This window comes from Natator depressus, chromosome 8 (assembly GCF_965152275.1).
Source record: "Natator depressus isolate rNatDep1 chromosome 8, rNatDep2.hap1, whole genome shotgun sequence".
Taxonomy (NCBI): domain Eukaryota; kingdom Metazoa; phylum Chordata; order Testudines; family Cheloniidae; genus Natator; species Natator depressus.
In genome coordinates this window covers 1,188,585-1,202,484 of record NC_134241.1, presented here as the reverse complement: position 1 = coordinate 1,202,484, position 13,900 = coordinate 1,188,585, and the positions used below count along the sequence as shown (strand labels likewise).

General features: G+C 49.9%; 1 protein-coding gene across 5 annotated transcripts in view; it reads right to left on the bottom strand.

The window, feature by feature from the left end:
* UIMC1 (ubiquitin interaction motif containing 1) overlaps positions 1 to 11,039 on the bottom strand; it is a 57,975-nt gene extending 46,936 nt beyond the window's left edge. For all 5 annotated transcript variants that reach the window (XR_012640482.1, XR_012640481.1, XM_074960155.1 and 2 more), the window contains exon 1: positions 10,856 to 11,039. The gene's annotated coding sequence lies outside the window, so the exon portion shown is untranslated. The remainder of the gene's footprint in view (positions 1 to 10,855) is intronic.
* Between the last annotated feature and the right edge of the window lie 2,861 nt (positions 11,040 to 13,900).

Genomic DNA, 13,900 nt, shown 5'->3' with positions numbered 1-13,900 from the left:
CATACCAAGCTGGGAGGGGTTGCAAGTGCTTTGGAAGTTAGGATTAAAATTCAAAATGATCTGGACAGACTGGAGAAAAGGTCTGAAGTAAACAGGATGAAATTAAATAAGGACAAATGCAAAGTACTTCATTTAGGAAGGAACAATCAGTTGCACACATACAGAATGGGAAATTGCATCTGATGAAGTGAGCTGTAGCTCACGAAAGCTTATGCTCAAATAAATTTGTTAGTCTCTAAGGTGCCACAAGTACTCCTTTTCTTTTTGAGAATGGGAAATGACTGCCTAGGAAGGAGTACTGCAAAAAGGGATCTGGGGGTCATAGTAGATCACAACCTCAATATGAGTCAACAGTGTAATACTGTTGCAAAAAAAAGCAAATTTCATTCTGGGATGTATTAGCAGGAGTGTTGTAAGCAAGACACGAGAAGTAATTCTTCTGCTCTACTCCACACTGATTAGGCCTCAGCTGGAGTATTGTGTCAAGTTCCAGGTGCCACATTTCAGGAAAGATGTGGACAAATTGGAGAACGTCCAGAGAAGAGCAACAAAAATGATGAACGGTCTAGAAAACATGACCTATGAGGGAAGATTGAAAAAACTGGGTTTGTTTTCTCTGGAGAAGAGAAGACTGAGAGGGGGCGTGATAACAGTTTTCAAGCATGTAAAAGGTTGTTACAAGGAGGAGGGAGAAGAATTGTTCTCCTTAACCTCTGAGGACAGGACAAGACGCTACGGGCTTCAATTGCAGCAAAGGAGGTTTAGGCTGGACATTGGGAAAAGCTTCCTGTCAGGGTGGTTAAGCACTGGAATAAATTGCCCAGGGAGGTGGTGGAATCTCCATCACTGGGGATGTTTACGAGCAGGTTGGACACACTGTTAGGAATGGCCAGGAGTGCAGGGGGCTGGACTAGGTGACCCCTTGAAGTCCCTTCCAGTCCCTGTGAGTCTATGAAAATAGGCTCAACTCCTTTTCCTAGATGGGGCCACGGACGCACACACGGGTCACACTGCGCGCCCACAGTCACCCTGCCAGAGAGCAGTTGAGCTGGGATAGAGCCCCCAGGTTCCTCGACTCCTAGCCCAGGGCCTCATCCACCGGTCCATGCTGCCTCCATTAAAATGGTTGAAATCTCTTGAATCTACTGGCTTCGGCCTAATATGGAAACACAAGAAAATATACGACAGTGACCCTCGGCTGTTTCCCCCATTACCCAGTACAGAACAGCGCATTCCCTCTCAAACACCAGAGGAGTCCAAGCATGCAGTGGCTTCAACAGACGTGAAGGACAGGAACATGCTCAGAACTCGTGCTGCCTGAAGAACAAGAGTGTAGCACATTGCTCCAGCTGCATGCAGGCCTGGTCTCTGCTACAAAGTTACGCTGACCCAAGCCAAATTGTGTCGACCTTGTTGTGCATGTGTCTATACCAAAATTTATCTCCTGCCGACATAAGCACCCTGTTACCGCAACGCAATAACACCACATTGCTGAGCAATGCAGAGCCACAACTGACCTATTTAGGTCGACAGTGTGTGAGTACAGACACTGCATGAGTTGTGTCAACCGTAAGAGTCCTCCAGCAGCTGTCCCACAGTGCCCCTCTCCCCACAACAGTGGCCATTCTCATCATGGTTTTGAATTCCACTGCCCAGGGGTCACAGAGACTGGAAGCTCACCTTCTCCCTTACAAACCTCCGCATGCTTTTTAAATGCAGTCTCCTGGTTGCCCACCTTGACGAGCACAGCTACCACCTCCCCTTTGTTGTGTGGAGCCAACCATGCCAGCTCCACGGATAAAGACAAGTACTAGACCAGGGGCGGGCAAACTTTTTGGCCTGAGGGCCACATCGGGTTTCCAAAATTGTATGGAGGGCCGGTTAGGGGAGGCTGTGCCTCCCCAAACAGCCAGTTGTGGCCCAGCCCCCGGCCCCTATCCAACCCCCCCTGCTTCTCGCCCTCTGATGGCCCCCCCGGGACTCCTACCCCATCCAACGCCCCCTCCCGTTCCCTGTCCCCTGATGGCCCCCCAGGATTCCTGCCCCATCCAACCCCCCCCGCTCCCTGACTACCCCCCGACTCCCCGCCCCTGACTGCCCCCTGCCGCCCCATCCAACCCCTCCTCTCATTCCTGACTGCCCCCCCCCAGGACCCCTGCCCCATCCAACCACCCATTCTCCCTGTCCCCTGACTGTCCACGGAATTCCTGCCCCTGACTGCCTCCCGCTGCCCCATCCAACCCCCCCCTTCCTGACTGCCCCCTCGGGACTCCTACCCCCATTCAACCCCCCTGTGCCCTGCCCTCTAACTGCCCCGCCCCCATCCACACCCCCACCCCCTGACCACCCCCTCAAACTCTCCTGCCCTCTATTCAACCCCCCTGCTTCCTGCCCCCTTACCACGCTGCCTGGAGCACCGGTGGCTGGCAGTGCTACAGCTGCGCCTCCCGGCTGGAGCCAGCCACGCACCGCGCAGCACAGAGCACCGGGTCAGGCCAGCCTCTGCAGCTGCGCTGCCCAGGAGCTCACAGCCCCCGCCTAGAGCATCGCGCCGGTGATGCAGTGAGCTGAGGCTGCAGGGGAGGGGGAGAACAGCAGGGGAGGGGCCAGGGGCGAGCCTCCAGGGCCAGGAGCTCAGGGGCCGGGCAGGACAGTCCCACGGGCCACAGTTTGCCCACCTCTGTACTAGACCTACTCCTGTCTTGAGCAGGCTAGAAGTCTTAGATCTTCTTGGCCTGTAGGGAAAGATGCTCTGCCACAGAAATATAGACATCTATGGGGCACGACAGGGATGAGCAGCAGTGCCATGGGAAAGCAAAGGAACTTTGCTAGGCATACCAGAAGGCGATGGAGGCCAACAACAAATCTGGTGCTTCCCCCTAGACTTGCTGTGAACGCTGGGCTTGGAAGGGCCATATGACCATGACCATAGAGAAGGACTGAGAATGGAGACAGTGGTTGCTGCAGGAGAGGGAAAGGGACTGAGAAGTGCATCAGGAAATGCACCAGGACATCATGGGTTTGCTCAAGCAACAAACTCTGACATTGCAGAGTATTTCTGACCTACATGCCCAAAGATGCTGGACTCAGCAGCCTTTCCAGGGCTTAGAGAGCTCCGTGGTCAGTGCTTCCGACTCTCCCCTGTAGGTGTAGGGAGGCAACTTGGTGTGCACCCGCAAACCTATCACTCCATTCCAGACAGCACGGAGAACCAGTTACACATCCACTGCCCTGTCAAAACCACACATCAGCCACAATGCACTACACCACAAAAGATTTACATACCTGAACGTAAACTATCACTGTTTGCTTGCGTTTTGAGGTGGGGTTTTAAAGTCTGGCTCACCAAGTTAGTGGTGCTAAAATGTTTTACCTTGTGTGTTTGCACTTTAATTTTGTTTCCTGCTTCTTTGCTCACGATGACATTTTATTTTTGGAGACTCAGAGTATATTTATCAGTTTACACCAGCATTATAGCTGCATTAAAGAATTCTTAATTCATACACATGAGACACACTATTTCATAAAAGCATCTCACAACGCTACTGTGGGCTGACTATAAAAATGGTCTTTTAAAGCCTCCTTCAGCTATATAGGTCCACAGTTGGCTCTTCTAACAGCCCTTGTGTCTGGCTGTTCAAATTCAGCAGACAGATGATCCACCTCACCTCTCCGCCCTGGCAGTGGCCTGTCCCCCTTTGCCCCGGAGATATTATGCAGTACACAACATGCAGTATAACAGTGGAAATGTTTGCCTCCCCGAAATCCAGTCTAGTGAGTACAGAGTGCCAGCCACCCTTCAATCTACCAAAAGCAGGTTAAATAGTCATTTTGCTATTTTGCTATTTGCTGATAGCTGAATCTTTCTTTGGCAATGTCGAGGTGGCCAGTGTATGTCTTCATGAGCCAGGAGCAGGCTAGGTTCCCCATAATCACAACTGGCATTTCACATTGTCAATGGTAATATGTCAGTCAAGGAAAAATGTCCCTGCTTGCAGCTTTTTGAAAAGTCCTGTGTTCTTAAAGATGCTTCCCTGACCAGCCCAGACTGATATCAGAGATGTACCACCAGTGATCCACAAGTGCTTGTATAACCATGGGAAAGCATCTCTTTCTGTTTATGCACCTAGTGGCAAGGTGGGACAGTCCCAGAATAGGATGTGCGTGCCATCTATCACCTCACTGTAGTTCAGGAACGCTATGGCTGCAAATCTATGCACTATTTCCTGCATATTACCAAGACTAACAGTCCTGTGTCGCAGGATATACTTACTGGCCTTATACGCTTGGAAAAAAATGGCCCCCACTGTAGATTTTCTAACTTTAAACTGATTGGCCACTGACCAATAGCAATCCAGCGTTGCAAGCTTCCAGAGCATGATAGCCACTCGCTTCACCACAGTCATTGCAGCTGATTTTGACCTCCCTGCGCTGGAGATCTGAGGCGAGCTTGGCACACAGATCCAGGAATGTGGCCATTCGCATCCAGATGTTCTGCAAGCACTATTTGTCATCCCAAACCTGCATTACAATGCAATCCCACCAATCAGTGCTTGTTTCTCCGGCCCAGAAGCCAACATGCACTGGGTGGAGCTGCTCCATGAATGTCAGAAACAACTTGGAATTTCTGTTTGTTGTGTCCATCGGCACACAGTTATTACACTGAAATACCTCTGCAGCTTCCTCACTGCATGGTCAATTATAGTCGTACTACTGAGTTCTGCAGATACAGGAGAATCGTGCACCCTGTATTAGCAATAGTCATTAGAATGACCCTGAGCTCTGCAGGGTGCATGCTTCTGCAAATATGGTGCACGCTGAAAAGTGACGAGTGGGACTGGGGGAGATTTTAAAAATGGTGTGAAAATTATAGGATGGAGCAAGCACCATGGAATAGAGAAAGTTGCATGGTGGGAACTTGACTCTCAGTTCTCAGAAATCCTTGGGAAAATCGTTAGTATCCCACAAAGCACTCAGACATGTCCCACAAGGCATTGTGTCAGGCAGTGGCACCCGCCACGCTGGGGTACCTACCCAGAGTGCACTGCATTTTACACTGACGCAACCACTCACAGTGCGCATGCACCACGCCGAAGCAAGCAACGATGCAGGCACACATGCCAGCAATATACAAAAGTCGCCAACTGGATACTAACGTAATTTGCATCGACCAAACTTTGTAGCGTAGACATGGCCTTAGATACAGTGACAGAAGACTGGGAGGCAGGAATAAACAACTTCCCATTCCCTCCTTCTGCAGCCTTGTGCAAGTCACTTAGTAGATTTCCCTCGCTTACCCCCACCTGTAAATCTGGGATGACCATCCTTGTTGTGTGGGTTAATTGATAATGAAGGGCAATAAGGAGGAGTTTTAAAGTATATTAGGAAGAAAAACAATTCTAACAGGGATGTTGGTCCATGACTAGATGGAAAAAGTGGAATTATCAATAATAATGCAGAAAAGGCAGAGCATTCAATAAACGTTTCTGTTCTGTGTTTGGGGACAAGACAGATGATGTGGTAATACCGTATGAGGATGATGAAATACTGTCCATTCCAATAGTATCTCGGGAGGATGTTAAACAGAAACTATAAAAATCAGACATTTTAAAAACAGCAGGTCCAGATAACTTGCACCCAAGAGTTTCAAAAGTGCTGGCTGAGGAGCTGGTGGACCATTAATGTTGATTTTCAATAAGTCTTGGAATACTGGGGAAATTCCAGAAGCCTGGAAGCTAATGTTGTACCAATATTTAAAAAGGGTAAATGGGAGGACCTGGCTTGTCAGTCTGACATTGATCTGGGGCAAGATAATGGAGCAGCTGATATGGCACTCGATTAATAAAGAATTAAAGGAGGGTAATATAATTAATGTCAATCAACATGGGTTTATGGAAAAGAGATCCTGTCTAACTAACTAGATATATTTTTTTATGAGATTGCAAGTTTGGTTGATAAAGTTAACACTGTTGATGTAATAGACTCAGACTTCTGAATGGCATTTGACTTGGTACCACATGACATTTTGATTAAAAAATTGGAACAATATAAATCAACATGGCCCACAGTACATGATTGAAAGCTGGCTAACTGAGGGGTCTCAGAATGTAACTAGAAATTGGGAAACATTAGCAAGCAGTGTGTTTCTAGTGGGGTCTTGCAGGGACCTGTTCCAATTTAACATTTTTATCAAGGACCTGCAAGAAAACATAAAATCATCTCTGATAAAGTTTGCACATGACACACAAATTGGGGGAGTGGGAAATAATGAAGAAGACAGGTCACTGGTACAGAGTGCTCTGGGTCCCTGGGTAAGCTGGGTACAAGCAAAAAATATGTTTTAATAATGCTAAATGTAAACGTGTACATCTAGGACCAAAGAACATCAGTCATTGTGACATGATGGAGGGCTCCACCCTGGGAAGCAGTGACTCTGAAACAGATTGGGGGATTGTGGTGGGTAATCAGCGACCGTGCGGTACCTGTGCAACCCCGTGGCTGAAAAGGCTAACGCGATCCTTGGATGCATAAACAGGGGATCTCGAGTAGGAGCAGAGGGTGATTTTCCCTCTGTATTTGGCACTGGTGCTACAGCTGCTGCAGTCCTGTGCCCAGTTCTGGTGCCTACAGTTCAAGAAGGATGCTGATAAATTGGAGAAGGTTTAGAGAAGTGCCATGAGCGTGATTAAAGGATTAGAAAACCTGCCCTACAGTGGGTATTTGACAGTGGGCTCTTCAAATTGGCACAGAAAGCTATAACATGACCCAATGGCTGGAGGGGGAAACTACATAAATTCATATTAGAAATAAAGTGTACGTTTTTAACAGGGAGGGTAATTAACCATTGGAACAGTTTACACAGGGTCATGGCGGATTCTCCATCACTAACAATTTTTAAATCAGGATTGGATGTTTTCCCACAAGATTTGCTCTAGAATTATTTGGGGCAGTTCTAGAGCCTCTATTATACAGGAGGAGGTCACACTAAAGAAGAGAAGACTGAGGGGGGAACATGAGTGTTAACAGTTTTCAAGTGCATAAAAGGTTGTTACAAGGAGGAGGGAGAAAAATTGTTTTCGTTAACCTCTGAGGACAGGACAAGCAGCAATGGGCTTCAATTGCAGCAAGGGCAGTTTAGATTGGACATTAGGAAAAACTTCCTAACTGTCAGGGTGGTTACGCACTGGAATAAATTGCCTAGGGAGGTTGTGGAATCTCCATCTTTGGAGATTTTTGAGAGCAGTTCAGACAAACACCTGTCAGGGATGGTCTAGACCAGTGTTTTTCAAAGTTCATGTCATGACCCAGTACTGGGTCGCGGCATGTAAGGCATTGGGTTGCCTTGCTCAGCTCCCAGGGACCCTAGCAGCTCTGGTCAGCACCGCCGACCGGGCCAGCTTCTAGGCAGAGGAGCCATGGGGCTCTGCACGCTGCCCCCACCCCGAGCACCAGCTCCACACTCCCATTGGCTGGTTCCAATGGGAACTGGGAGGGGCGGTGCCTGCGGGCAAGAGCCATGCGGAGCCAATTGCGCGCCTCTGCCTGGGAGCCGGGCCTGCTGCTGGATGCTTCTGGGGCGCAGCACGGTCCATGGTGCCAGGACAGGTGGGAAGCCTGTCTCTGCATCCCAGCTGTGCCACTGACCAGGAGCCACGGGAGGTATGCTCGCGCCCCAACCCCACACCGCAATCCCCTGCCCCAGCCCTGGGCCCCCGCCAACCCGGAACCCTTTCCTGAACCCCCAACCCCGCCGTTGGGTCGCGGGCATCAACAATTTTCTTCAACTGGGTCCCCAGAAAAAAGTTTGAAAACCACTGCTCTAGACTAGGGGTTCTTACAACAAAATTTTTGGTGGCCTCAGAGTGTGGCCACCAACTGTTGCTGATGGCCGTGCTGACAATTTTTCCTAAAATACTTGATTAACTTTAGGAAAAACAAATAAATATGCACAAAAACATGTCCAAACCACTGTAATTTATTTATGTAGGGTTTTTTTAGACTCAGTAGTAAAAATAATTTACAGTTGACTCTATTCTTTACTGGACCAAAACAGAACAGAAACAGAAATAAGGCGCTTTGCATGTTCTTGTCTTTTTGTTGTTGTTTCTTTTGCTTTTTTGGTTGCATTTTTTTTCCTTCTAAGACTTGCTAGCTGGTAAGTCTTCTGCTGTGAAAAGTGATATCTGTATGTTTGTTAATATCACTTTTCATAGCAGATTTACTCAGCCCTGGCAAGCACTGGGACAAATTAAGCCCTGGATGGGGAGGCGGGCAGGGAGGCAGCGGGGCACAGGGACAATGGCAGGGGTGGCGAGCCTGAGGCTGGAGCCTGGAACCAGAGCCTGCCACTGTGTGGATGGAGCCCGAAGCCCTGTAGCTAAAGCCTGCCTCCCCTGCCCCTGGGAAAGTGGGGAATCCACCAGCTGTCTGCACCGCCAGTGTTTGTGTCTCTGGAGGGGGGGAGGGCCCAACCGCGGCTAGCAGCCCTGGGAGAGGGGACACTGCTTTGCGCCCCCCGCCCAGGAGGCTGTGGCTGCAAGAAAATGGCCTAGTGGCTGCATTTGAGAAACACTGGTAGACAATACTTGGTCCTGCCATGAGTGCAGGGGACTGGACCCGATGGCCTCTTGAGGTCCCTTCCAGTCTTACAATTCTACAGTTCTATGAAATGATCGCAATGGTCCCTCCTGGCCTTCCAATCTAGGAATAAGGTTTGGGAAGCCCTTCGAAGATGAAAAGTGCCGTATCGATTCTATGCATTGATTTTAAAAGTGACTGCAACTGTCAAGGCACAATCAATAAATTCCTGTTTGTCTGCTACTGAGAAATGAAACAGGGCTCCCAACAAGATCCTGCAGCATGTGGAAGGGTGTTAGCTCTTGAAAGACAAAGCTGTCCTGCTCCAGCTGAGCTACATGTGGGCATGGCTGGAGATTCCTTCTTATCCTTTCCCTTCTTTCTGCTCTTCTGTTCCCTCCCCTGCACCAGACACACACCTCCTGGATGCAGGCAACTACCCTCATACAGAACTTCTGAGATTCCATTATAGTGGGGGAGGAGCCTTATTAGAGGAAAGATATGCACAGAGCAAGCCCTTTGGGATGATGGACAGAAGCAGCACCAAACAGACCTTTGGTCACTGTTGTCTGAATCCTGTCAGCTGTGTATTTGGGGAATCTGATTGTAAACCTAGATTTACCAGGGAAACAAAACAAACATCCACACTGGTCCCTAACTCCCTTCCGATTGTGTAAGGCACCTTCTGCATGCTGCACCACATTAGATAAGGGATCACTTAGAAGAATCAGCTGGCGGTCCGACGATTTACTTATCCCTGACATTCGCCAAAATAGATGCACAGAGCTTTACCCACACAACTCCCACCACAGGGCTGAAAATAAAGGGGCTGAGGGGGCAGAGAGAGCGTCTGTACAAAACACACTAAGTGAACAAGGCAAAAAAGGAAGCATGTATCAGTGATCTCTCAGAGGGGACAACTGCTGGTAACTGAGGTACCGCTATTTGCTTGAATGAATTACTTACTAGGACTTGTGCAAAGTGGCTCGCATCTAGCTTTCCAGTCACCCACTCGTTTATCTTTGGATGCTAAGAACATCTTCTTCTAAATGTTCCAACAGCAAAGGTGACCCAGTAATGAGATAACTCACACATGCTTCTTTCCACCCATAACATTTTTAGGGGAACCCTTGAAGATCCCCAACTGGTGACTATTTGTCACTCTCTCTCTCCCCATCTATCATTTTGATGAATCAGAAAACAATTAATGACAGGATAATTCTAAATCTTGATACTGCAGCTACAGACCTGCCAAGTTGTGACAGCTTAAAAATGCTTAAAAAATGAGGCCAAAAATGAATGACTCCCATCCACAGATAAGTTTCTGAGAGGTCTGAGACATGGGTCGCTGCTTTATAAACGGCTCCCTTCCTTCAGGAATGATACATGTTGCTCACAATCAGCACCATGGACTAACCACCACACGGGCTAATTCCACACGAGGCCCTTTTCTAGCCTCTTCTGCCCAGAGGTCTTCGGGCTCTTTGCAGCCATTATTTAATTCCACCACTTGATGAGTCCCAGGGAGAGGCCTGATTTCCTGCAGTGCTGAGCACACACCGGTTCCACTGAAGCCAGTGAGAGCTGCCCACGGCATCTCGGGAGATGGGGCCAAGAAGGCCAGCATCGCCCGCAGCAGGTCAGTCACAAAGGCAGGACTAGAACCCAGGAGCCCGGAGTCCCAGGCCTGTCACTTACCCACTAGACAGCACTTCTCTAAGGCCCTGATCCTGCCAGGAGCTCTCTGCGGGGAGGACCCTGTGCTCTGGTAGAGACTCGCTGGCCCAGGCTCTCCTGCAGGACAGGGGCCTAAGTGTTCACATAAAACCAACCAGGTTCCCAGAGGGCTGGGCTAGGGGTATCGGACAAGGCTGGCCCGGAGACCCAGCTAACCCCGAAGAGCTCCATCCCCAAAACAGGGTCTTACAGTCTCTTGCTATGACCCTTCCTCCCCCTGGTAACGTGGGGGGAGTGGTTTGGGGCACCCTCCAGGGCAGGCTGGGGGGGGGAGGGATAGGGGCACCCTGCGGGGCGGGGGCGGTCAGGCCTGGAGGGGAAGGGGCAGGGGCACCCAGCAGAGTGGGGGGGGTCAGGCCTGGAGGAGGAGGGGAGAGGCACCCAGCGGAGTGTGGGGGGGTCAGGCGGGGAGGGGCACTCAGCGGAGTGGGGGGGGTCAGGGCCACCCAGCGGGGCGGGGGCGGTCAGGCCGGGAGGGGGAGGGGTCAGGCGAGGAGGGGGAGGGGAGGGGCACCCAGCGGGGCGGGGGCACGTTACTCACCGGGCCCAGTGGCTCCCGCAGGCCGGAGCCCCTCCCACTCCCGGCCCGCTTGGCAGCGCGAGGGCGGCGTCTCCTCTCCCTCCCGCGGCCCGAAGCGACTCGCCCGCCGCGATCAGCGGGTCCGCTGCCCACACTCAAGCTGGCGGCGGCGGCCTCACCGCCCTCTGCCCTCCTTCAACATGGCGGTGGCGTCCTCCCGTTGGGATTACGCGGCGGCCCCTTCCCATGTGACCCCGGGTGAGGCCTGTGCCGCCATCTTGCCTCCGGGCAGAGAGGAGCCGTTTGCCAGGAGTTGGCCCTTTCCCTCCTCCCCGGTTCGGGGGTTGGTTTCCCAGCACCGCCCCTCGCCCCCAGACAGGGTCCTGAGAGATGGCCCCGCCCACTGTCCGGACCCACCGTGGCTATGGGGACAGCTTGGCAGCACTGCGGCCCGGGACAAGCCCGTCACAGCCTTACGAGGGGCACCGTGGGTCAGACCCAGGGCCCGTCTAGCCCGGGGCCGCTGCAGGTGCGGGTGAGGGGATGAGCAGGACAGGGCAATTTATCGAGTGATCCATCCCTGGTCGTCCAGTCCCAGCTTCTGGCCGCCCGAGGCTTGGGACACCCAGAGCAGGGGGCTGCTTCCCTGACCATCGGGGCTAGCACCATTGGTGGCGCTGTCCTCCAGGAACTTGTCTGGTTCTTTTTTGAACCCAGTTATACTTTTGGCCGTCACAACATCCTGTGGCAAGGAGTTCCACAGGTTCACTGTGCGTTGGGTGAAGAAATGCTTCCTTAGGTTTGTTTTAAACCTGCTGCCTCTTAATATCCTAGGATGATCCCTGGTTTTTGTGTTATGTGAAGAGGTAAATAACACTTCCCTAGTCACTTTCTCCACACCAGCCATGATATTGTAGACCTCTGTCATCATATCCCCCCTTAGTCATCTCTTTTTTTACATATTGAACAGTCCCAGTGTTTTCAAACTTTCCTTGTATGGATGCTATTCCAGACCCCTGCTCATTTTTGTTGCCCTTCTCTGTACTTTCTCCAATGCCAATATATCTTTTTTGAGATGGAGTGATGAGAACTGCACACGGAACACCTCCAGTCTCTTAACGCGTCCATACAAAGAGAGATTAATTTGGTTCTGAGTAAACTAGTTTGTCTGGCTCTTGCAGTCCATATTACTGAGGGCTGGGAGTGCAGCTAGTGCTTTATAACAGATAGAGTGTGTTGCTTTAATTGAGATGATTCTAGAAAGTGAATGGCTTTTTGTTGTACAATAATTAACAGAGAAAACTGCCCAAGTTCTGTTTTGCAGGCATTGCTGGGTAAGTTCCTGCATATAAACAGGACTCATTTGCAGAATGCCAGGTTCTGAATTTCTGGTGGGTTTTACCCCAGTTGGTATAACCTGCCATTATAGTTGGCCCCAGACTACTCCCGTCTAGTACAGTAAGTTGAATTACATTGTCAAGTAGTGTTGTTAATGAGTTGTGTGACCCAGAGATCCCTTAGTGCCAATTGGCAGGGGGCACAGAGGGGTGCCTGGGGGTTTACAGGGATCCACTGGGTCAGATATCTACATAAAAGTTCACCAAAGGGTAGCATATGAAGTAACTGTCTCCGTCTGGCTGTTGGTATGCCTCACCATGTATGCCTATTTTACTCCTGACAGAATTCTGCGCCCACGTGGAGGCACAGAATTCATATGGCCCGAATATTTCTGTGCCCCCCGCACAGAAAAACGCAAAAGAAATCTGCAGGGGGCCACGCGTCTCTTCCCCGGCAGCCCAGGCAGTGTGTCTGTTCCAGCGTGCTTGGAGCAGCTTCAGAGACGCAAATCATTGCCGGGGGAGGGGGGCTCAATGTGCGTGCTTGTGGGGGAGACGTTGATCACCGTCAGGGGGGCGCGGCTGACCAACAAGCGAGAGAGACTCTGGGTATGTCTACACTGCCCACGTTACAGCACGGCCACAGCAGCCCTGTGACGTGGGCAGTGTAGACACACTTTATCACATGGGGAGAGCTCTCCTGGCGATAAAAAAACCCACCCCAAACAAGCGGTGGTAGCTTTATCACCGGGAGTGCGCTATACTGGCGCTTTTTAACGCTCAAACTTTTGTCGCTCGGGTGGTGTTTTTTCACACCCCGGAACAACTAAAGTTTTAGTGCTGAAAGTGGCAATGTAGACACAGCCTCTGTCCCTCTCTCTTGATCCTGCGGTTGGAAGGGAGTGGAGGAGGGTAGGTCTTTTTGTTATGCAGGAGGAAGGCTCTGTTCCTGAGGCAGAAGTGTAGCAGCCTTCCTGCCTAGTAAACTGTAACTTCTTGAAAACTGAAAAAACAGTTAATTAAATATTGGTATCATGTGACTGAAAATTGTTTGTTTTTAAGTTAAAGAAAACAGCATTTGTAAAAAAAACCAAACACATTTTGTTAATGTTGCTGTTGATGGTTAATTGATCTCATTCTCTGAAGCAGAAATGTAGCAACCTGTCTGCATAGTAACATTGTTAATTATTCTATTATTAGTTAACTGTTCCCATTCTCAGTCAATTAATTCCCCCAGGACCATAAAAACCTATAAAAGTTTTAAGGCCTCCACATTGCCAGAGTGATGTAAAGCCTTATAAATGACAGTAAGGGAATCAGCTAGGAAGATCTATGTGCTTTCTCACTTTTTTCCTGTGCCAAAGTGGCACAATGGGGTTAGATTTTTACTTACCCATTTAAAAAAAAAAAAAAAAGACTTTTGAGGGCAAATAAAACATTTACCCAGCAATCAATAAACTATCAGGACAATCAGAACCAAGCACTTCCCAAAGTACCCAACTAGGTATAGGACAATGATTAGCAAAACTGTATAACTTCCACGTATGAAAGTCTGAGCAATTTAAAATGACATTCTACTTTTTGTTTTCTGTTTGGTGTTCTGTTAATGCTACTGTAACGAGGCTGGCTTTGTGGGACCCAACGTAGAGTGCCAATTCAGGACGAATTGCTTCAAGCAGGGCAGTTATAGCCCAAGGCTGGGGTTCCTTTGCATACCAAGGCAAACCCA